Here is a 23,665-nt window from a genome sequence, read left to right as displayed (position 1 = left end):
ACGGCGTCATTGCACTTTCAGTATGTAGTTGTTTTGATGAACTAATTTAGTTTCCTGTGATTCAGGGTTCAGTTAAACTATTAACAGTTTTCTCGGAAGGCTGAACATGGAATAACACTTCAATCAGTTTATTAGTTACTCTCCCATTTTTTTGCTTTTTCTACTTCTGATGTTTTCTATTGTACCGCTAGCAGACTGATTTCCAGGTCCGTTTCGTACCGACAGCTGGTCCCGGCGGAGGTTCGAGTCCTTCCTCGGGCTTGGGTGTGTGTGTTTGTCCTTAGGATAATTTAGGTTACGTAGTGTGAAAGCTTAGGGACTGATGACCTTACCAGTTAAGTCCCATAATATTTCACACACATTTGAACATATTTTTCGTACCGAACATTGTTTTGGCTAGGGTCGCCCTTTCCGGATTTTCGCTTCCCTTGGTTACAAGCTACATTCACATTTGGTTGCATTTTTATTTTACTTCGCGGTTCATCTGGAGCAGCAGCAGACGCTTTCCCAATTTCTGTTGCTGGCGCCTGCCCTGCGGTAGTTACCGTGGTTTCATTGTGACCACCGTTTACTTGTTCATTATTAATATCACTTACTTCCTGACCGAGAGAAACAAATGAAGATGGCAGTTTTGCAACCTCTCCCTGAATGTGTTTACTAAAAGATAGTTGCTGATCTTTGCAGTCAGCTACTTCACCTGTTGTTTCTTGCAAATTAATACTGACTACACCTCTTTCATTTTCTGGTACCGTATGTTTATTATCTTTCTGTTCATCAGTTTCCTTTTGCATTTTGCCTTCCGGTTCTTCTGCCCCATCATCGCACTGTTTTTGCTTGCAAACTGAGCGAGTTGTACAAGACAGCTCGTCCTCTGAACAACTATCAGTTGTCTCCAGAGGTCGTTTATTCGGTTGCGCCAGCCGGAGTGGCCGAGCGGTTCTAGGCGCTACAGTCTGGAACCGCGCGACCGCTACGGTCGCAGGTTTGAATCCTGCCTCGGGCATGGATGTGTGTGATGTCCTTAGGTTAGTTAGGTTTAAGTAGTTGTAAGATCTAGGGGACTGATGACCTCAGATGTTAAGTCCCATAGTGCTCAGAGCCATATGAACCATATTCGGTTGCATTTCAGTTTTATTGAGTAGTGGTAACAGGTTTTCCCTTTGTTGTTAACGGAAGAAATTGACTATTATCATGAAGGGAGACAGCAGCTTGGCCCGCTGCGTTAACATCCTCAAACAGTTGGTCGGGGCTATTCTTTGGTAACAGATAATTTAAGGTAAGTTTCTGACGCTGTATAAAATTACTTTTAAGAACAAGAGTTCGCTGCGGACATTTCTGTCTGAACTGGCTGGTTTCGTTACATATATGACATTTAGCTTCCTAACCTGTATAAACAATTTGTACCTTATACCCACAAACAGTTATGTGAGACGGAATGTTTGTCTTAACGTCCATCTTTACACAGTGGACGCCGGGACGCCGTTTAAACATTGTAGTTTAAAGCGAGGTGACCATCTTCCATTTGCAATTGATTTAACTTCCCCGTAAAATGAAAGAGCTTCCTTACTCTTATCATTTTCAATTTCACTGGAGGGATTCAAGACACGAATACCAGAGTATTCTTCCTGAGGTTTTTAGCCATGGTTAATCCAGCGACGAAATTTCGGTTCAAAAACTGAAATTCCAGTTAACAGCAGCACGACCCGAAGGAGCAATCAGATCACAAGGAATATGAACGAACACGGAGAGTAACGGACGGACAGCACTCGGCGAAGCACAAGTACAGCGATGTCAACACGGAAGTGCAGCGCAGCAATAAACAACGTCCACTCGCGAGCGCGGCTGAAACGGAACTATCTGAGCCACTGAGGGCACAGACGATAGTTCGACTGCAGGGACTTACCTCTGGCACGCTCCCCGTAAGATCCGTATTTCCAACTTACTGTCCACAGACTACATTTGTAATGCCCCTGCCCACTATACTCATTACTCGCGGCAGTCAATCTACCGATTCCCGTAAGAGTACACTACAAATGTAGTGTGTGGACAGTAAGCTGGAAATGTGGGTCACAAGGGGAGCGTGCCAGAGATAAGTCCCTCCAGTCGCACATTCTTCCGTGCCCTCGGTGGCTCAGACGGATAGAACGTCTGCCATGTAAGCAGGACATCCCGAGGTCGAGTCCCCGTCATGGCACACATTTTCAACTGTTCCCGTTGATATTTATCAACGCCTGTAACCAGCTAAAGCCTGGATTTCATTGTAACTTCATTCTTCGAGAGCTGCAACATCATCAATGGTATCTTCGATGTTTCCTATGAGCACTGTATTACGTTAGTGTATCTAAGTAGTATATTTATGGGCATTCTGACACACTTTGTTCACTTTGTATATTTTGGACCATATTGTTTACATTATATAACCCAGACCATTGACCTACCGACGATGCTACAAACCCCATTCTTCTTATCAGTCACATCATTATTATAAATAGTGATACCATCACTTTTATCAGTGATTCCATCATCCTTATCAGTGATATCATCAAGCCATAACCAACATTGCCCTTTCCGCTTCCTCCTTTTCCTTTCTCTCCAACTAGTCACAGAGTAGTATCAAAATCAAACAGTCAGTGAGAATGTAAGTTAAATAAATGAGTGAATAAATAAAACAAAATAGCCAAGATGGTGGAACTAAACCAGTTGTTGTTTGTACCTCAGTCCTCTCCCACTCTCTCCAGCCAATCTCAATGTAGTATTAAAGTGAGGCAGTCAGTTTCATAAAAATGGTTCCGTGTTCAAAGGCGTGCAGTAATCTTCACATGAATATATGCCAAGGAAAAGATAAGCATTATTTTTGTGAAAGTCAAAGAAATTTTCTTACGCATTCATGCACCTGCATTTAATCAGAATAATGATGTGTTCAGTTATGTAATAACGGTGTCATGTTCAAATATATGCAAATAACGTTTGCACTAAAACTGTAAAAAACTGACCATGTTACCGCGACACTGTAACAAATAACCCCCCCCCCCCCCATTTTACAGCGAAATTTTAGCAGTTTGCACTCCTTGTAACAAATTGTCTTGTCTTCAACATAATTGTAACACATTGCTCTCAAAACTGTAACAAATTGAATATGTTACATTGAAACCATAACAAAGTAAATTCCATTTTGCAGCAAAACTGTAACAAATTGACCAATCTGGTAATAAAAGAGTAGCAAATTATCTCCCTCACACAGCTTACTCCTTATACACTCATACCCTTACAAAGTAATCCGGGAACTGTGTGTTTTTTATCATTCTCTGCGAACCAAAGTACCAGACTGAGTGGGATAGAGAAACCGAGACGTCCAACATCAGCAACAGACTCCTTTAGTTCATTTCTCGTTCGACAAATAGCATTCTGCAAGTGATTGCGTCATTTGGCATAAATGATGCATATCATTTCATTAGCGTTGGAATTCCTGGATTGTGCACACAGGAATTTGGTTATTGAAACGATGGAGGATTTTCGAAAACAAGTGAAGAGTGCAATTTTTATTTAAGTCGATGTCACTAGGTTTATGCCACCCTGAATCATCTACAAGTCTTCCTTCAATATACAGACGACTCTCACGTGTTTTCGTTTTATATCACAATGGATATGGAATCGTTGTGAAAGAAATCTGTTTGGCCGCGTGGTTCATACCTAATGGTAGTCGAAGCGCTTAATCGAGTTGTCAACGGGAATTTTTCTCTCACATACAATGTGTAACTCTTCTTCTTCTTTTTTTCCTTCTCCTCCTCGTTCTCCTTCCCCACCATCACTCAGCAAAAAGTCGAATGAGAGCTCACAGGGAATGATAATACTTATAGAACTGTGTATCCTTGTGATAAAAGGAGTCAAGACATCTTCCATTCCATACTTTTTCTTCTTCTTCTTCTTCTTTTCTTCTTCTTCTTCTTCTTCTTCTTCTCCGTATTCTGTCTCTTCACACACAACACGTTGCCTGAATATGATCCGCATTTCGTTTTCTTGTGTGTAATCGAACACATTTCTTCTCAGTCGAAATCCACAAGATTTCCGTGTTGGTCTCTAACTGATATACTTAGATCTGAAATGTATCTTACCACGACTGACACGATGTGGAGATTCCATGATGTTATATGAAGTTGCTACGGCACGCTAGAAATTATGTAAATGTGTTTAAGGGCAGAGTTGTGTAATATATCGCCAGAAATATTACAGTCAGGGCATCTGGCGTTGAAGTCCGTAATATTTACTGGCTTTTCTGCTTTCTTTAAGTTATACTTTTCTATCACATTTTTCTCAAAATCTAAAACTTGTCCTATATTATCATTCAGCTTAAAATGAACATGTACATTACTCCACATCTTGCATCGTTCGAGAGCTTTTTGCAACTGATGTTTAGTTCGACTGTGATTTTTTTCGCATCATCTTCTTCCTCCTTCTTGATGTTGTATAACTTTATCTCACTCAACAGGGCTGTAAAAAATCATCATTCAATACTCTGAAACTGGTATAGGCATGCTTATTCAAATACAGATATGTAAACAGGCAGAATACAGTGCTGCGGTCGGCAACGTGTATATAACACAAGTGTCCGACGCAGTTGTTAAATCGGTTACTGCTACAACATGGCAAGTTATCAAGATTTAAGTGAGTTTGAAAGCGATGTTATAGTCGGCGCAAGAACGATGGACCACAGCATTTCCGAAGTAGCGATGAAGTGGGGAATTTCCCATTCGACCATTACATGAGTGTAACGTGAATATTAGGAATCTGGTAAAACATCGGATCTCCGAGATCGCTGCGGCCGGAAAAAGATCCTGCAAGAACGGTACCAACGACGATTAAAGAGAATCGTCCAACGTGACAAAAGTGCAACCCTTCCGCAAATTGCTGCAGATTTCAATGCTGGGTCATCAACAAGCGTCAGCGTGCGAAACATTCAACAAAATATCATCGATATGGGCTTTCGGAGCCAAAGGCCTACTTGTGTACCCATGATGACTGCACAACATAAAGCTTTACGCCTGGGCCCGTCAACACCGACATTGGACTGTTGGTGAATGGAAACATGTTGCCTGTCCGGACGAGTGTCGTTAGAAATTGTATCGAGCGGATGGATGTGTATGGGTATAGAGACAACCTCATGTTTCCATGGACCCTGCATGTGTTCAGGGGACTGTTCAAGCTGGTGGAGGCTCTGTAACGATGTGGGGCGTGTGCAGCTGGAGTGATAATGGACCCCTGATACATCTAGATACGACTCTGATAAGTGACACGTACGTAAGCATTCTGTCTGATCATCAGCATCGATTCATGTCCATGGTGCATTCCGACGGACTTGGGCAGTTCCAGCAGGACAATGCGTCACAGCGACACACACCATGTCGAGAATTGCTACTGAGTTCCTCCAGAAACACTCTTCTGAGTTTAACCATTTTGCTGTCCACGACACTCAACAGACATGAACATTATTGAGCATATCTGGGATAACTTGCAACGTGCTGTTCAGAAGAGATTTCCACCCCGTCGTATTCCTACGGATTTATGGACAGCCCTGTAGGATTCGTGGTGTCAGTACCCTCCAGCACTACTTCAGACATTAATCTAGTCCATGCCACGCTGTGTTGCAGCACTCCTGCGTGCTCGCCGGGCCCCTAGACGATATTAGGCAAGTTTACTAGTTTCTTTGGCTCTTCTGTGTAACTTCCACGTTTTCTAGTAACTCTGTCCAGTATTTCCGGATCACGTATTTGATTATAAAGGTAGGAGTTTTTTTTTCTCTATGTACTATTCGGTATGTAGTTTTAGGTCAATAAGTTGAGTATGGAAAATTCGTGCACGCGATTTGATAAATTTAGTGTGGGGTCAAAGACTGCAGCTATAATAGATTTTTTCCAGGCGGGTTAAACATTATACTGGGGTCGAAGACATCAAAAGTCATACTGTCGGTATATGTTAAGAGACTTGCTAAATTATCTAGAGTTCAGAAACTTTAAGCCTCTCACTTATAGTCGATAGTAATGATATCTTAAGGTGGAGTAGGTGGTAAATCGCCGAAGCTATCGAAATAGGAGTAATCCAATGAATTACAAACTCATATCACTGACATCGATTTGCAGTATGAATTTGGAATATAAGTTCAGAAACACTGAATTACTTCGAAGAAAACGATTTATTGACTAATATCGATCTTTAGAAACGCAAATAGCTCTTTATTAGCACGAATTAATGAGTGCTATCGACAGGGGATTTCAAATTGATTCAATATTTCTTTATTTTCAGAATGCTTTTAACACCGTTTCTCACAAGAGACTTCTAATTCAACTGCATGTCTGCGGAGTATCGTCTCATTTTTGCGTCTGGACTTATGATGTCCCGTCAGAAAGATTACAGTTCGTAGTAATCGACAGAAAGTCATCGAGTAAAACAAAAGTATGCATCGCGTTTCCTAAGGAAGACTTATAGGCTCTCAGCTGTTCCTAATTTATATAAACGAATTAGAAGACAATCTGAGCAGCCCTCTTAGATCTTTTGTAGATGATGCTGTCATTTACCACCTAGTTAAATCATTAGAAGATCAAAACCAATTGCAAAATTACTTAGGCACGATGTTTGTATGATGCTAAAAGTGACAATTGACTCTGAGTAAGAGAATGTCTAAGGTCATCCTCATGAGTACTGAAAGGAATCCTTCAAATTTTGGCTACACGACAAAATCACACAACTCTAAAGGCTGTCAATTCAACTAAATACCTAGGAATTACAATTACGTACAACTTAAACTGGAACATCACATAGATAATGCTATGGGGAAGACAGAACACTTAGAAGGTACAACACATATACTAAAGAAACTGCCTGCACTACGCTTGTCCGTACTCCGTAGAGTATTATTGTGTGATATTGGATCTATACTAGATAGCTTTAATGGAGGACATCGAAAAAGTTTGGATTTCCCTAAAAGAGGGGAGAGATATGATAAGCGAGATGAGGTGGCAATCACTAAAACAAAAGTGTTTTTCGTTGCGTCGAGATGTTTTCACGGAATTTCAGGCATCGACTTTCTCCTCTGAACGCAAAAATATTTTACTGACGCCAGCCTTCATAGAAATAAATGATCATCATGAAAAATAAGAAAAATCGGAGCTCGTACGGAAAGATTTCAGTGCTAATTTTTCGCACGCGCTGTTTCAGACCGGAGCGATAGAGAAATAGTCTGAAGGTGAATTGCAGGTGTCATGTACGTGTAGATGTATATGTGGCTGTAGATATAGATGTAGTACAGAACATTACTTTCTTCTTATAAGATACCTAACGTCAATTAGGTTCAGTCTCTCTGCGGAGGTCTACAGTCTCGTTCTTGTACCTTTTAGGGGTTTTAGGTAAATAACATCTCATTCTCACACCAAGAAAATGGGTGATTTCCAATTTTTTAGAATAATATTCTAAGTCAGTATTGGTAAGCGCTCTAGTTGGAAAATGCTTTAGAAGGTTTTTTTTTTTTTTTTCATCACACCCAGACCAAGCCTTTTTCCCCTCTATGTTCCTAATTACAAGCCGTTGGCTTGATGAAGTTCTATTACTTTCTATCTCAGCCAGTCGTTTGGTAGCACCGTTGTTTGCATCACTAACTCCCTTAGCAGTGCCCACTGCTCCACCAGCTAATCGTCCAGGCGCTAATACAGCAACACATATTGGAACGAGAGGTAACACTCCATCTCCATCATTCTGCATAGGGATTCCGCTTTTGGAGCAACTCGTGAAGCAATTTTACGAGCTTTTTTACGGTTGTTATGAGATAACTGGCTGGATTCATAAACTTTAAACTACTTCGGATTGTTTTAAATAATCCATTCATAGCATACTTTGTGTTCTTCTTCTAAGTCCTTTTCTCTCAATACTCGAATTCCACCTAAAGTCTACCACATTCAGCCGACCTCATTAGGAATGCTAAAAGACAACATCCGACGGAGATTTCTAACCATACCTGCTGTTGTGCTGTACACTGCAGTTCACAACATTGTTCCTCGACTACAGGTATTGTTGATGAATGACGGCCGTTGTTATAATGAACATAGTCTTTGCTAAAAATCAATTGTTATACTAATTATTGCTTTTGTATCGTATGAAGTGTCACCTGTTGGTCATTTAGTGCGATTTTTTTGTTTCAATAAAAGCACATGCATTTCAAGCATGTGTGCCCATTTTTACCTCTCTGCCTACAATATTCCGTGAAGTATTGAATTCTCAAATGTTAACAGACTTTTGGTTCACCCTGTATATACTTATTCTTAAATCTGAGATAATTTTCATGAAGGAGAAGGTCGAAACTTCCTGGCAGATTAAAACTGTGTGGTGCCGAACCGTGACTCTAACTCGGGAACTTTGCCTTTCGCTGCAGTGCTTTATCATCTGAGCTACCCAAGCACGACTCACGACCCGTCCTCACAGCTCTAATTCCGCCAGCATCTCGTTTCCTACCTTTCAGACTTCACAGAAGCTCTCCTACAGACCTGCCAGGAAGTTTCATATCAGCACACACTCCGATACAGAGTGACATGTTCATTCTGAAACACCCCCCAGGCTGTGGCTAAGCAATGTCTGCGCCATATTCTTTCTTCCGAAAGTGCTAGTTTTGCAAGGTCTGCAGGGAGCTTCTGTGAAGTTTGGAAGGAAGAAGACGAGATACTGGCGGAATTAGAGCTGTGAGGACGGGCCGTGAGTCGTGCTTGGGTAGCTCAGTGGTAGAGCACTTGCTCACGAAAAGCAAAGGTCCCGAGTTCGAGTCTCAGTCCGGTACACAGTTGTAATCTTCCAGGAAGTTTCTCCGGCGCAGAGTGAAAATTTCATTCTGGAAATATCCCCAGGCTGTGTTTAAGCTGTCTTCGCAATATCCTTTCTTTCAGGAGTGCTAGTTCTCCAATGTCTGCAGGAGAGCTTCTGTGAAGTTTGGAAGGTAGGAGACGAGATGCTAGCGGAATTAGAGCTGATAGGGAGGGTTGTGAGTCGTGCTTGGGTAGCTCAGAGGGTAGAGTAATTCCCCGCGAAAGGCAAAGTTCCTTAGTTTGGGTCTCGGTACGGCACACAGTTTTAATCTGCCAGGAAGTTTCGTATGAGTGCACACCCCGCTGCAGAGTGAAAATTTCACTAGCGAGAAGGTAAATAATCACATTCACTTTACCACGGTTGAAAGAACGAGGTTTAAAACTTCTAACTGTAAGAGGAAATATACCATCATGTTTGCAATTTGATGGTTTTAACCCACTTTCATCTACAATAAGACTAATTGAGATTTAAAGTGCATGCTTCTTGAAACACATTTTCAAATACACTAAGAATTCTTCAGCCTTGCAACACCTATATCTAAGAGCATTGCATAGTTTCTAGTACGTCACTCCCCCACAGTTGTCTCAGAAATCTGATGATATTCAAAAAGAGTTGAAGGCAGAGTAGAATGTGCATTAAGTTCTTATGTTACCAGTATGTGCGATAGAATAAGCCGTCAAAGTTCATTCTGAAAATCGTGCAGAGTAACAAAGGTTCTGTAATTAATTTGTCTAGGGAACATATTTAAGCGATTATCATTGCAAGATCACAGGTTAATGTAAGCGCAAGATAAGCAATTGCAAATGTGAAATGCTAGTACATTAATAACCGGTGTAACAGCCAGAATGTTGAATGCAATAATGTAAATGTGCATACATTATGTCGTACAGGAGCCGGATGTCAGTTTGTTGGATGGAGTTCCACGCCTGTTGCACTTGTTTCGTCAGTACAGCAACGGTCAATGCTGTTCGTCCAATGATGTCCAACATGTGCTCGATTCTGGTGGTCGAACAGACCAAGGCAACATGTCGTCACTCTGTAGAGCATGTTGAGACACAAAAGCGGTATGTCGGCGAGCGTTATCCTGTTGGAAAATCCCCTGGAATGCTGTTATGAGTGGCAGCACAACAGGTCGAATTACCAGGCTGACGTACACATTTCCATTCATGGTGCATGAGATAACCACGAGAGTGCTCTTGCTGCCATTCGAAATCAACATCATACCTCAGGCCATAACTCCAGTTGTAGGTCCAATGTGTCTAGCATGCAGACAGGTTTGTTGCAGGCCCTCAATTGGCCTCCTTCTAACTAAGATATGGCATCACTGGCACCGAGGTAGAATCAGCTTTCATCGGAAAACACAACAGACCTCCAGCCTGCATTCTAATGAGCTCTCGCTTGAAACCACTGAAGTCGCAAATGGTGGTGATTCGGGGTCAGTTGAATGCACGCTACAGACTGTCTGGATCGGAGCTGTCGTTGAAGTAATCTATTCTTAACAGTTCGTTGTGTCACTATGGTGCCAAGTGCTGATCAAATTTCTGCTGCAAATGCAGCACGATGTACCAGAGACATACGTCTAACAGGATGGCCTTACGTCTCGATAATGCCAATGGCAATTTGGAGCCCAGTAATCTTTCGACCATATATTCTCGGGGATACCGCTGCCGACAGTCATGCACAGCGGATGCCAAGTCTTTGTGCAGCATCGCAATAGAAACATCCAGCGTCTCGTAACCGTATTACACGACCTCGTTCAAAATCAGTCAGGTGTTGCAAATGGCTTGTTTGTCAGCTTAAAGGCATTCTTGACTAACATCAACTCAACATCTGCGACATCAAGGGTAACTAACGCTCATGACTACTATATCGTGTATTTAAAGCAAACCTGATTTGCATCCTCAAAGTGGCGCCACTCGTATGTGACTGGTGATAAATCTGAATAGGCATTACCTTGCAGATGCTCAAACACGCCTAAAAACTTTCGTTTATATCAATGGTTCAAATGGCTCTGAGCACTATGGGACTTAACATCTATTGTCATCAGTCCCCTAGAACTTAGAACGACTTAAATCTAACTAACCTACGGACAGCACACAACACCCAGCCATCACGAGGCAGAGAAAATCCCTGACCCCGCCCGGAATCGAACCCAGGAACCCGGGCGTGGGAAGCGAGAACGCTACCGCACGACCACGATATGCGGGCCCTTTTATATCATACTACTCCTTCGTAGTGTTGCGATTGGCTTTAACGCAAATAATGCATTACTTTGACTTTGGCTCCCATTCAAGTTAAGGTTACTTAATGTTTTACTGCATGTCTGTGAACTTGGCGCCATTTTTATACATCTGACTGCGTTATTTTAATTCTACTCTGAGATTGGCTGGGGAGAGTGGGAGGAGCACGAGATAGAAAACACATCTGGGCTAGTTCTGCCATCCTGTATTTTTACCTTATTTTATTTTTTTATTGAAACTACATTCTGAGTGTCTGTCTGACTTTAATACTACACTGTGACTGGTTGGAGAGAAGGGGCAAGGAGGAGGGGAGGGCACGATGGCTTGGTGACATCATTGATAAGGATGATGAAGTCACTGACAAGGATGATGAAGTCACTGATCAGGATGATGATGTCACTGATAATTATAATCATGTCACAGGTAAGAGTGATGATGTCCCTGTTAAGTACGTTAATGTAATTGATAAGGAGGGTGGCGCTTGTGATGCCATGGGTAGGCCAATGACTTCAGTGCATGGTATAAAAAAAGTGGTCCAGAACATACAGTGTAAACAAAGTGTCGCAGTACGCCCATAGATATACTGCCTTCTCTCCATTGGCACCATTCTACTCTGTAAGAGTGTTTATTTAGGTGAAGCAGAAGTCAGCTCATGCTGGATACTGTAACATCGTGTTTTTTGTTGACTTTTATTATCGATCACCTCGAATATTCATTAGTATCATCTCCTTCCCTTGTCCACTGCAAACTAAAGTGCTCATAAAACATGATTATGAGTTGATACGAGTGAAAGTCTTATATCAATAGTAAAGACACTCCTGGAAATTGAAATAAGAACACCGTGAATTCATTGTCCCAGGAAGGGGAAACTTTATTGACACATTCCTGGGGTCAGATACATCACATGATCACACTGACAGAACCACAGGCACATAGACACAGGCAACAGAGCATGCACAATGTCGGCACTAGTACAGTGTATATCCACCTTTCGCAGCAATGCAGGCTGCTATTCTCCCATGGAGACGATCATAGAGATGCTGGATATAGTCCTGTGGAACGGCTTGCCATGCCATTTCCACATGGCACCTCAGTTGGACCAGCGTTCGTGCTGGACATGCAGACCGCGTGAGACGACGCTTCATCCAGTCCCAAACATGCTCAATGGGGGACGGATCCGGAGATCTTGCTGGCCGGGGTAGTTGACTTACACCTTCTAGAGCACGTTGGGTGGCACGGGATACATGCGGACGTGCATTGTCCTGTTGGAACAGCAAGTTCCCTTGCCGGTCTAAGAATGGTAGAACGATGGGTTCGATGACGGTTTGGATGTACCGTGCACTATTCAGTGTCCCCTCGACGATCACCAGAGGTGTACGGCCAGTGTAGGAGATCGCTCCCCACACCATGATGCCGGGTGTTGGCCCTGTCTGCCTCGGTCGTATGCAGTCCTGATTGTGGCGCTCACCTGCACGGCGCCAAACACGCATACGACCATCATTGGCACCAAGGCAGAAGCGACTCTCATCGCTGAAGACGACACGTTTCCATTCGTCCCTCCATTCACGCCTGTCGCGACACCACTGGAGGCGGGCTGCACGATGTTGGGGCGTGAGCAGAAGACGGCCTAACGGTGTGCGGGACCGTAGCCCAGCTTCATGGAGACGGTTGCGAATGGTCCTCGCCGATACCCCAGGAGCAACAGTGTCCCTAATTTGCTGGGAAGTGGCGGTGCGGTCCCCTACGGCACTGCGTAGGATCCTACGGTCTTGGCGTGCATCCGTGCGTCGCTGCGGTCCGGTCCCAGGTCGACGGGCACGTGCACCTTCCGCCGACCACTGGCGACAACATCGATGTACTGTGGAGACCTCACGCCCCACGTGTTGAGCAATTCGGCGGTACGTCCACCCGGCCTCCCGCATGCCCACTATACACCCTCGCTCAAAGTCCGTCAACTGCACATACGGTTCACGTGCACACTGTCGCGGCATGCTACCAGTGTTAAAGACTGCGATGGAGCTCCGTATGCCACGGCAAACTGGCTGACACTGACGGCGGCGGTGCACAAATGCTGCGCAGTTAGCGCCATTCGACGGCCAACACCGCGGTTCCTGGTGTGTCCGCTGTGCCGTGCGTGTGATCATTGCTTGTACAGCCCTCTCGCAGTGTCCGGAGCAAGTATGGTGGGTCTGACACACCGGTGTCAATGTGTTCTTTTTTCCATTTCCAGGAGTGTATATTCACAGCCACATTGAAAGTACCAAAAACTCTTCGGAGTACAATTTTACAGATTAAACGCTCCTATCCAGTGTCCAGATTAGTGAAATCATTTACGATTATGTATGCTACAAGTCGTCTAGCGCTACAATTAGTATAACCAGTGAAATCACTCTGTTGTCTCGTTACTGATGTTCAGGCAAAGGTAATGAAGAGTTCCTTTCTTAAGTCCCAACTACAAATTTTCCTCGAATATTGGTTTACCAGTAAAAGATCCTTAACACTTCAGAGCATTACTTTGTTACAAATATTTAGGCGACATACTTTCCACGAAACCATTTTCATTTCACTCAAGTATCTCATGAAAAATGTGTCATTCGTCAGGTTAATTGCAAAAGAGATGCGAACTTTTGATTTTGATAGTCTAAAAAATTGGTAGACAACGGTTGTAAAACTGTTAAATGTCATCATCCTCGCTCGTAGAAATATGGGTGTGTTGCCAAACAGATTGCAGTTTTCGGGCTATACTACACAATGAAAGTTTTCTTCATATAACTGCTTGTTATGACTTTCATGTTACATAGTTGTTGACAGTAAGGAACAAGATGACATGCCAATATTTTTCATTTCGTTATAGCCAGGATAAAATCCTATGTCATCAGATCACCTCATGTTTCAATTGCTCATATTTACTACGAGAATTTCTTAGAAACACTTATTAAGACACGTAAGCCCTTCAAATCTATATTTTAAGCCAGTTCATTACAGACTGCACATCAGGTTAACTAATAATAACATGTATAAGCTTTAACTACTCATCGAATTCCCTAAGCGACTTTCGACCACTTTCTAAGTTCATGTTACGAATGTGGTACTACAAATTAATTTCCTGTAACCACAATTGTTTCTGTAACTGATGACATAGTGAAATTATAGCTAAGGACAATGTCTGCTATCTGGAGTAGCCTATCATAGACTGGAAATGGTAGGTGAAATATTCGCATTTCGAAGGAAGCATTTGCCGTATGCGGCGCTTTTGATTCTGTTTGCATTTATCGTCACAGAACATATCGCTAATGAGCTGGCTCAAGTAGGGCCTGAATAAATGAGCCGAGCTGAAACATTTCATGAGTACATCGCCTTTCAGGTTGTTCTCCGTCTTTACCTCTCGCTTCTGCTCTCGTCTCTTCTCTTCTCGCCCTCTTGCTGCTCGTAGGTGTGAAAAAGAGAGGGGAGTAAATAAAAAGAGAGGCTCGAGCACACAAATCTGTGCGTGGATTGCGTACACAGCAGTCGAGATTACGCGTGTGAGGTGTAGGGCTTACTCAGGTAGTCTGAAACAGAACAACGGGCTTACACGAACAGGAATTTCCGGGAGAAATTAGTTAATTAGGTGCCTCGAGTTTCAGTTTTCGCAATTCATAAATAAGGCAAAGAGGTAAATAAATCTCCTTAAAATAAAGACGAACAGTGACTCGCAAATATTCCTTAATTTTGTCGAGAGTGAAAATTAATTGGAATGTGTCGAGTACTTACACTCCATCGTAAATACACTCAAGTTCAGAAAAAAAAGAACACGTTGAACGACTAAAGACGGGGACTTCACATTCACAGGTCATGTACATTAGCGTATTCTGCAGAAATGATAGGAGTTTCAGTCATTTCGTTTCAGCACGTTCCCTGTCGCCTAGTAGGTACAGGGTCCGCCATGGGCCCTGACAACTTGTTCCATGCGTGATGGCATCGACGTGTATAAAGCGCCAATGGCGTCCAGTGGTATATCCTTCCATGTTGGATTCACCTGGTTCCAAAGCTCATCTGTGGTGGTTGGCATAGGGTTACAGCGCTACACACGTCGTTTCATCATATCCCACACATTTTCGATTGGCACTAATTCTGGTGATCTGGCGGCCAAGGCAAAAGGTTGACGTCCTGTAACACCAAGAAGGTACGTGTTCGTACAGCAACATATAGTCGTGCATTGTCTTGCTGAAAAATGGCGTCTGGGGTGTCGTGCAGAAAGCGTATGACTATGAGAATCAGGATGTCATTCACGTAGGTCACATTGGTCACAGTCCCCTGGACACACACCAACTGCGATTTGTAATTATACCCAACAACACCTCACATCATAAAGTCTTGTATGTCTTGTGCGAATGCAGGCACTGTGATGCCACTCCCTCTTATCTGTGGCCGACCAAAATGCAGCCATCATTTCCAAGCAAACAGAACCTGGATTCGTTCTGAAACACTATCTAATGCTTTTCATGTCAACAGTGACTTCGTTCCATACACCACTGCCGTCTAGCATGTTTCTGCACTTCGTCAAAGATAGGCGGAGATGTGGACGACGTGCACCTAACCCACGCCGTAATAAACGTCGACGGACTGTCACACCTGATAGTGTACGATGTGTTACATTGTTCCACTGTTGCAACAGAGCCAAGGAGGATACAGATCCGTCCTGAAATACCATTCAAATGGTTCAAATGGCTCTGAGCACTATGGGACTTAACATCTGAGGTCATCAGTCCCCTAGAACTTAGAACTACGTAAACCTAAGGACATCACACACATCCATGCCCGAGGCAGGATTCGAACCTGCGACCGTAGCTAGTATACCATTCGGAAGAGGTGTCGTTCTTCTTGGGGTATGGTCTGGATGGTGCGACATGAATCATTTCGATGTGTTCTAAGGCATCCGTGAACCATTCTGCTCACACTCGTTGCACTGCCCAAACACTTCGTCCCACACGAGCAGCAGTTTCCCGGATGGACGAATCAGATCTCCCATGCCAATAATGCGTGCACTTTCAAATTCACTGATTTGACGATGCGGTTCGCGCATACGTCACTGAGGCACCCTGCACGCCTGCTCTAGTTACACTGATCCGTTACCCTCGGTTTATAGCGACAATGAAAGCTGCAGGCACTTTTTACCGGAAGTTGGTGTTGCGCTGCCATACCGATGTTGACCATGAACACGCTGACCGATATGGTTCAAATGCAGCTCATTTCTGCAAGAACATACTAACGTGCATATCCTGTGAATATGAAAGTCCTATCTCAAGTAGTTCAAGATGTTCTGTCTTTTCTGAACATGAGTGAAAATTTGATGCCAGAAAATGCTGAAAAAATTGCTCTCGGTTTTCTTCGCGAGTTTTTGTAGAGGCAACCAATTTTGTGCCTTCTATTTCTTCACATGAGACTATATACACACATAAAAAAAGTTTTGCATCACCCTGGTTCCCAGAACTCCTGAAGACAGCCGATCAGTTCCAGTCATTCCACCAGGAAGGAGGTACACGGCTCGTGTTGTCTGTAATTCAACCATCCCTAGACGGCCAATACTGCTGTCCGATCGCGTCTGCATTGTTACTTTGTGCCATGAAGGGCTCTCAACAAGGGAAGTATTCAGTCGTCTCGGAGTGAACCAAAGTGATGTTGTTCGGACATGGAGGAGAGTCAAAGTGACAGGAACTGTCGATGACATGCCTAGCTCAGGCCGCCCAAGGGCTACTATTGCAGTGGATGACAGCTACCTACGGATTATGGCTGGGAGGAACCCTGACAGCAACGCCACCATGTTGAATAATGCTTTTCGTGCAGCCACAGGACGTCGTGTTACGACTCAAACTGTGCGCCATGCCGAATGGACCGCTCAGGATTGACATCACGTTCTCTTCACCGATATGTCGCATATGCCTACAAAGAGAATATTGTCGGAGACGTGTTTGGAAGCAACCTGGTCAGACTGAACGCCTTAGACACACTGTCCAACGAGTGAAGCAAGGTGGAGGTTCCCTGCTTATGTGGGGCCGGCGTACGCCGCTGGTGGTCATGGAAGGCGCCGTAAGAGCAGTAAGATACGTGAATGCCATCCTCCGATCGATAGTGCAACCATATCGGCAGCATATGGGCGAGGCATTCGTCTTCATGGACGACAATTCGCGCCCATATCGTGCACATTTTGTGAATGACTTCTTTCAGGATAACGACATCGGTCGCCTAGAATGGCAAGCATGTTCTCCAAACTTGAACCGTATCGAACATGCCTGGGATAGATTGAAAAGGGCTGTTGTCAAAGCTCTTCGCTTTAGAAAGGGCGCTGAAAATTTTAAAATACCCTTTATCATTCTAAAAAGCAGATTAAGGTGTCGAAAGGAATCGGAACACAAGACAAGCCCATCTTTCTATCACACAGTTCCTGAATAAAACCACCCGGCAATCATCCTACAAACTAATATTATCCATTTTCATGTTTCAGTTGGGTAGAAGGTGGACTGCAAAAGATATTAAAACACCAAAAGAATGTGTTATTGAAGGTTAATCGATTACGAAGGTCGCTGAAAATTTTCAGATCACTTTTAGCACATAACGAATCAGATTAAGGAGAGTAAATTAATCAGATTCCAGCTTACGAAGAAAATGTGTACTCAATATTAAAGCACACGAAGCTACAGTGTAATTAATAAATGAGCTTTCCATCAGACATAGTGAGTGAAAATGTAATATAACAATTTCTATACATTCTCTTTCCACTACTTAACACAGATTTAACTAGAACTTATTCTCCGTTTCAGATCTTAATGCAGCCGTGCCTAGAAAATCTCATCGGATTTTGGAAGAAGAATGGAAGATATGTTTCAACCAGAAGCGTGCACTTGTTGAATCAACGGTCAAAACACGTGTTACTGTATACAGTATTAATTTTAGACCAACATCAAGAGTCTGAATGATTGGCGAGTCACGAGTAGATGTCGATGGAGTTGATGTAGTAATTCACAACGCGTAACACCTGGGAATCTATTGTTCAAAATTAAATCTTCTGGAAAGAGACACATGTCGATGGAGTTGATTTAGTAATTCACAACGCGAAACACCTGGGAATCTATTGTTCAAAATTAAATCTTCTGGAAAGAGACACACAATACAAGTTCTTAAGTATTATGGTAAAATTCGCAACGCTACCAGTGTTCATAAGCAAAGCTATCTTCCCTTCAGACAAGTAAATCTCAATATAGGTTATAAATATATTGATATCGTTAAGATTGCGTTAGATATAACTGGTGGATCATAATTGAGAGATGGTGATGACATACACATCGGCATGGAAAAGAACGCAATTCTAGCTGTGCCAAAAGAAATCTAGTCAGGTTTTGTCAAGGTATAAGAAGAAGATACAATTCAACAAGCATGCAGTTCAACCTACTTCTCATATACTGGCAGAGCTATGTAGAAAGGAGGCGTACGTAGACAATAAAAGCGACATTTTTATAAAAGCTGACGGTGGATAAGAAGAATAGGATAATTACGACAAATCGTTAGCAGGTATCAACCCAAATGAAGTGGCAGAGAGATTAATATTCTTGTTCGATTTGAAAGCAGGGGTAATGATTCACAGGATAATGAAATACTATCTATTGAACAGAAACTTTAAGAAGCATTGATTATTATCTGAAGATACAGCTAAAAATTAAATGGTGTTACAACTGAGGACCTAGACTCCGTAAGATGATGAGGGAAACGTTGAAACTGTGCAACTTCCCTCTCCTCGTGTTCTATTTGTCAGACTCCTGTATAAGCTGCAGTAAGAGCATTTGCCGCAATGAATTCAGTAGCACCGAACGGTTTTGAAATGTAAAATGGTTAGTTAATGTGTACAGTTTTGTACTTTGTTAACTGTGGAAAATAAATCACTTTTGTTAAAAGAATGTTATTCGTTTTTTCATTGTAGCAGACTTGGGTGTAACGCACTTGTGTAACACATAAGAGTGCTGCTTAAGCTAAAAGATTTTTGTCAGTGGTGTCAATAAGTGAGCCGTGAGTATTTTAATAAGTAATACAGACATTTTAGTTACGGCAATGACATACACAGCTCCTGTCTGGGGATACGCAGCGTCCACACACCTGGACCGCCTCCAGAAAATACAGAACAAGGTATTACGTATCATAAGCAATGCTCCCCGATATACACGGACAGCGGACCTTCACCGAGAATACCGACTGGAGACTCTCCAGGAGGTATCCAAAAAACTCGCCACACGACTGACAAGAAATCAAGTCACTCGAACAATCCTCAGATTCTGCACTTGGGCAACTACGATCACAACCATAGATGGAAACACAAGCGCCCAAAGACACTCCTTAGGGACTTGCCATCCATGATAACTTCGTAACTACGCAAGCGACACAATGAGGCGCGCCCCTGCACTTCAGCCACTGACTAGTTTGCTAGCTGAGCCTCTGCCATGAGAACTGGCAATCGCAGGGAAGCCACACACGACACACAAACTCCCAACACATATCAGTTCCTTTGAGGACCATCGAACTGACAAACCTAAAACGTCATGGCTATGTTACAGGAGTACTTTGCTTGCAATGATGCAGCTTTTATTTTGCTCGAGATTTCGTAGAGATCTTGCATATATTACGATAAGCATTTTAATAGGTAGCACAAAAACTTTACATACTGAAATATTTGATTTTTCAAGCTTTATTGGGCTTGAAAAGTGTAGTAAATCTCACAACAAATGATAAATAATTTTATTTATGTTAGAGATACTGTCTCTGACATTGTCTCTCAAGATGTCACGTCTCTCGTCGTCACCATCTTTGTTCGTCCTCCTCTTATGAGTGTGTGTTTACGAAAAGTCCACGTGGCTCTACAATTTAAGGCAACTTATTCCTTCCTAGAATCGAACACCTTTTTCCTCCCTTCCCTAAAAATATCGTGTTGCGTGTGTGTGTGATGGTACTTATTAGTAGTTCATTACAGGTTTTATTTTAGCGAGCCATAGTTCTATATGCAGCTATGTTGTTTTTTTTCAATAACTGTCGCTGATGGTATTTTTTCTTGTGGTGCGTTATGTTTGCCCTCCTCTCCTAAACTGGTGCTCAAAGGAAACATCAGGTGATTATGGTACACGCATTATCAGACCGAATATGCTTTACGTATTTATATATTAATGTAACGTAAAAATTACATTTTATGACGCATTTTAGGATATTGTGGCATGATATCTGAGGCAAAGCAATTATTTTGAGCCTTACAAAGTTTTTCTTGTACTTATCGTTAACTAGGTCCCAGCTATTTTTTGCAATAATTTTTATCGATTACATTTTTCTAGTGATACATTCTCTTCACTCTCCCCTTCACCCTGACATACTTCAGAGTTCATAGTCATGATAGATACATGTAGAAAATAACTGATATAAACATTGCAATAACTGACATAAACACTGTACATTTTGCACAGCTTGAACACAGTTCGTGTATTTAGGTACTATTCAGCCATATGATGGCTTGCAGAGTATGTATGTAGACGTAGATTACATTTTATGATGCATTTTAGAATACTGTGACAGTATAAATGAGGTAAAGTAATTAATTTTAGTCTTACAATGTCTTTTCTTGTACTTAACCTCAACTTGGTCCCAGATAAACAATGTAAACATCACATTTTCGTGTTGCCGATTTTTTTGTAGATTTTTAGAACATTTTTATATCATAGATGTGAAAAATAATAAATATAATGCTCTTGTGTGTCTTAAACCAAGTGTGGTTCATTGAAAGAACTTCGATCATATGTTCCTAGTACAGACACCTGTTGGTGTTAGTGAAGACAGCTTGGGGTACAGAGATCGAACTTGTGTCACTTTTAACAGTGGAGTGCTCTGTTGGTGACAGTTAGCGCGCTGTTTTTATTTCGCGTTTCCAGCGTTTTCGGAATAGTATTTAAGGTAAAACACATATTCAAAAACTACATATTCCTAATTTGTTATTTAATTTAAAAGCAAATTCCGCTTTCAATTATTTACAGAGAAATATGTTATATACCCGTTCCAATATTGCATAGTCAATGATATACAGGTTCGATTGAAATTTACTAATGTACCACCGCCTTCCTTGCTCTCGCCCCGTCCCTCCAACGTTCCCAGCGTCTCCTCCAATCCCACCTTGACCTGTGCACCGCATGGTGCAACCAATGGCTCCTTAAGATCAATCCCTCCAAGACGCAGGCAATCATCACAGGCCGCACCACCCCCTCCTTCCACCTCCTGGATTTCTACCTTACCATCTATGGCCCCTCCATTGCCCTCACTCCCACCCTCAAGTACCTTGGCATCACCCTCGAACGCCATCTTTCCTGGACCCCCATCTCCTCACAGTCCAAGCCAAGGCACGCAACTGTCTCCACCTCCTCAAACTCCTCTCTGGTCGAACGTGGGGATTAGACCCTTCCACTATCCTACATACCTATATGTCCCTCATCTGCCCCATCCTATGTTGTTCCCATTCCGCTTGGATCTCCTCCCCCCCCCCCTACCTACTACAAATCTCTCCAAATCCTTGAGCAACACGCACTCCGCCTCACATATCGCAATGGTCTCCTGTCCCCCATGCAGATCCTTTATGATCTTATTTCCTTCCCACATCTCCAGTTCCTTGAACGAATACAGGTCCTATACGTCTCCCACAAACTGGATCTCCCCCATCCTTTGGTTTCCCCTGTCCTCTCCCACCCTAGCCTGCTGCTAAGCCTGTACGACAGTGTCCCGCCTGGTCTCCATCTCCACACGCTCCATACCCACGCCCAAGATGGCTTCCGCTAACTCCCCCTCCCGGATGATGTCCTTGCGCCTTCCATCTACCCTGCCTACCTGATCTAATCCCTCCTTCTTCTCCCCCTCCTCAGGGCTCCCTCTCTCCTCATTCTCTTCTTCCTCCTTTTCCCCTGCTGACCAGCTTTCCACCCCCCCCCCCCCCAACAGGCTTCTGGCTCCATTCCTTCTCCCCTCCACCACCCCCCTCCTCCCCCTTCCAGGTTTCCCCTACCGTCTGCCCCCCTCCGTTTTCTTCACCCCCTCCTACCCTTCACTCTGTGGCAGGTCCCCTTCAGTGCAGTGATTTTTAACGTTTTCGTTGTGGTGTCAGTGTTGCTCCAGTGCCGTGTGCAGTGCTATGTTCCACCAGCACTAACAGTGTCGCCAGCATCATCCAGCACCATTCATTTGTGTTCCCACTGCAGTTTTCTTTGTTTTCATGTCGACTCACAGTGCTCATTCTCTGCATGTGTGTGTGGCTTCCGTTTATGTTGTTTTTAAATCTACCATTTATACTCATCTACCTTTTTTTTGCTTAGTCACCAATTTATAGCATTCTATGTTGTGTGTTATTTTCTCATTTGACTTTGTTTTTGCTGTAACTCTCTTGGCTGAAGAGCGGTTTATTGTGCCACTGCCAGCCCGCCCCATTTTGGGGAGTGAAATAACAATAAAGAAAAAAAAGTTACTAATCTAACTGGTGAGCCAGTCCATAAACAGTTTTTGGAAGTCATTAAGGCAAACATCGTTGACAACACTTTTGTTATGGCAATTCAGATGCTTTGACGTATTTTATTTCGAGTACTTTCGAGAACAGTCCTGATGGGTTCCATTGTAACACTAATTCTAGGCTCTGGCTGGAGGAAAAGACAGAATTGTACTTCTTTTTGATAAGTGATCCAGGTCGATCGGATAATTTTGAGCACAGCCCAGATGTGGCTACATTGTAATTGGCTCCTGAATTTTAATACTAGGCCCTGATTGGAGAAACAAGACAGAGAGGTGGAACACTACGCACTGTGAGTGTGCTCTGCTAACTTGGAACTTGCAGTCATTTTCATATTTCGTCAGACGTATATATGTGTCGTAAATAATGTAATATGACACCATTTTTACGCCAGAGGTAAATGTCTTTCGGAAATAATTAATATGTCTTATTTTAATCCTAGGTAGTTTTTTACTGCATATTAGGCCTACGCTCTGACTGTCTAATATTAAAGGCGCGAAAGTAATCAGCTGACAGATGTCAAAGTGACGTCCTCTGAACCTCATGAGATCGATTTACGAAATAATGGTGAGTTTCCTCAATCGGATCATTGTTTCTAAAGATCCTTCCTAAGGTCAGCACTGTTGTTTTATTTCTGGATACTGGTTTTTGTGTAGTGGCTATTAGCATTGGATGTATCACTGGTTTCCACCATTTATCTGTCAAACTTGTTGACAGTTACGTCGTCAGTTTATAACCGTTGGTGATCTGTTTTTGTTTACTCCTATTATCACTTGCTTTTTAATTACAGAATGTTTGTGCAGCTTCGTTACTTGTTGCACTACATTTTATTGTAAGTCTTATCAATTAACTGGGGTAGGATTACTACTTGCAGTTTCTATATATTTTTCACGTATCGCCTTCTTAGCGGTTTAGTTTTCATTCCAAACTGACTGCGAATTTATTTTTTTCATATATCTTCAGTGCTGCTTATCTTATGACATCAGATATGTGTCTTCTATTAGAGCTGTATTAAGTTTATACGCTTTTACTG

At 42.7% G+C, this 23,665-nt stretch overlaps 1 protein-coding gene across 1 annotated transcript in view; it reads left to right on the top strand.

The window, feature by feature from the left end:
- Positions 1-23,665, top strand: part of LOC126298241 (tolloid-like protein 1) — a 549,015-nt gene that overhangs the window by 262,840 nt on the left and 262,510 nt on the right. The gene's annotated exons all lie outside the window — the stretch shown is intronic.

The sequence above is a fragment of the Schistocerca gregaria genome, chromosome X (assembly GCF_023897955.1).
Source record: "Schistocerca gregaria isolate iqSchGreg1 chromosome X, iqSchGreg1.2, whole genome shotgun sequence".
Lineage (NCBI taxonomy): Eukaryota > Metazoa > Arthropoda > Insecta > Orthoptera > Acrididae > Schistocerca > Schistocerca gregaria.
The sequence above is the reverse complement of the archived record's forward strand: the minus strand, read 5'-3'. Positions and strand labels throughout refer to the sequence as shown.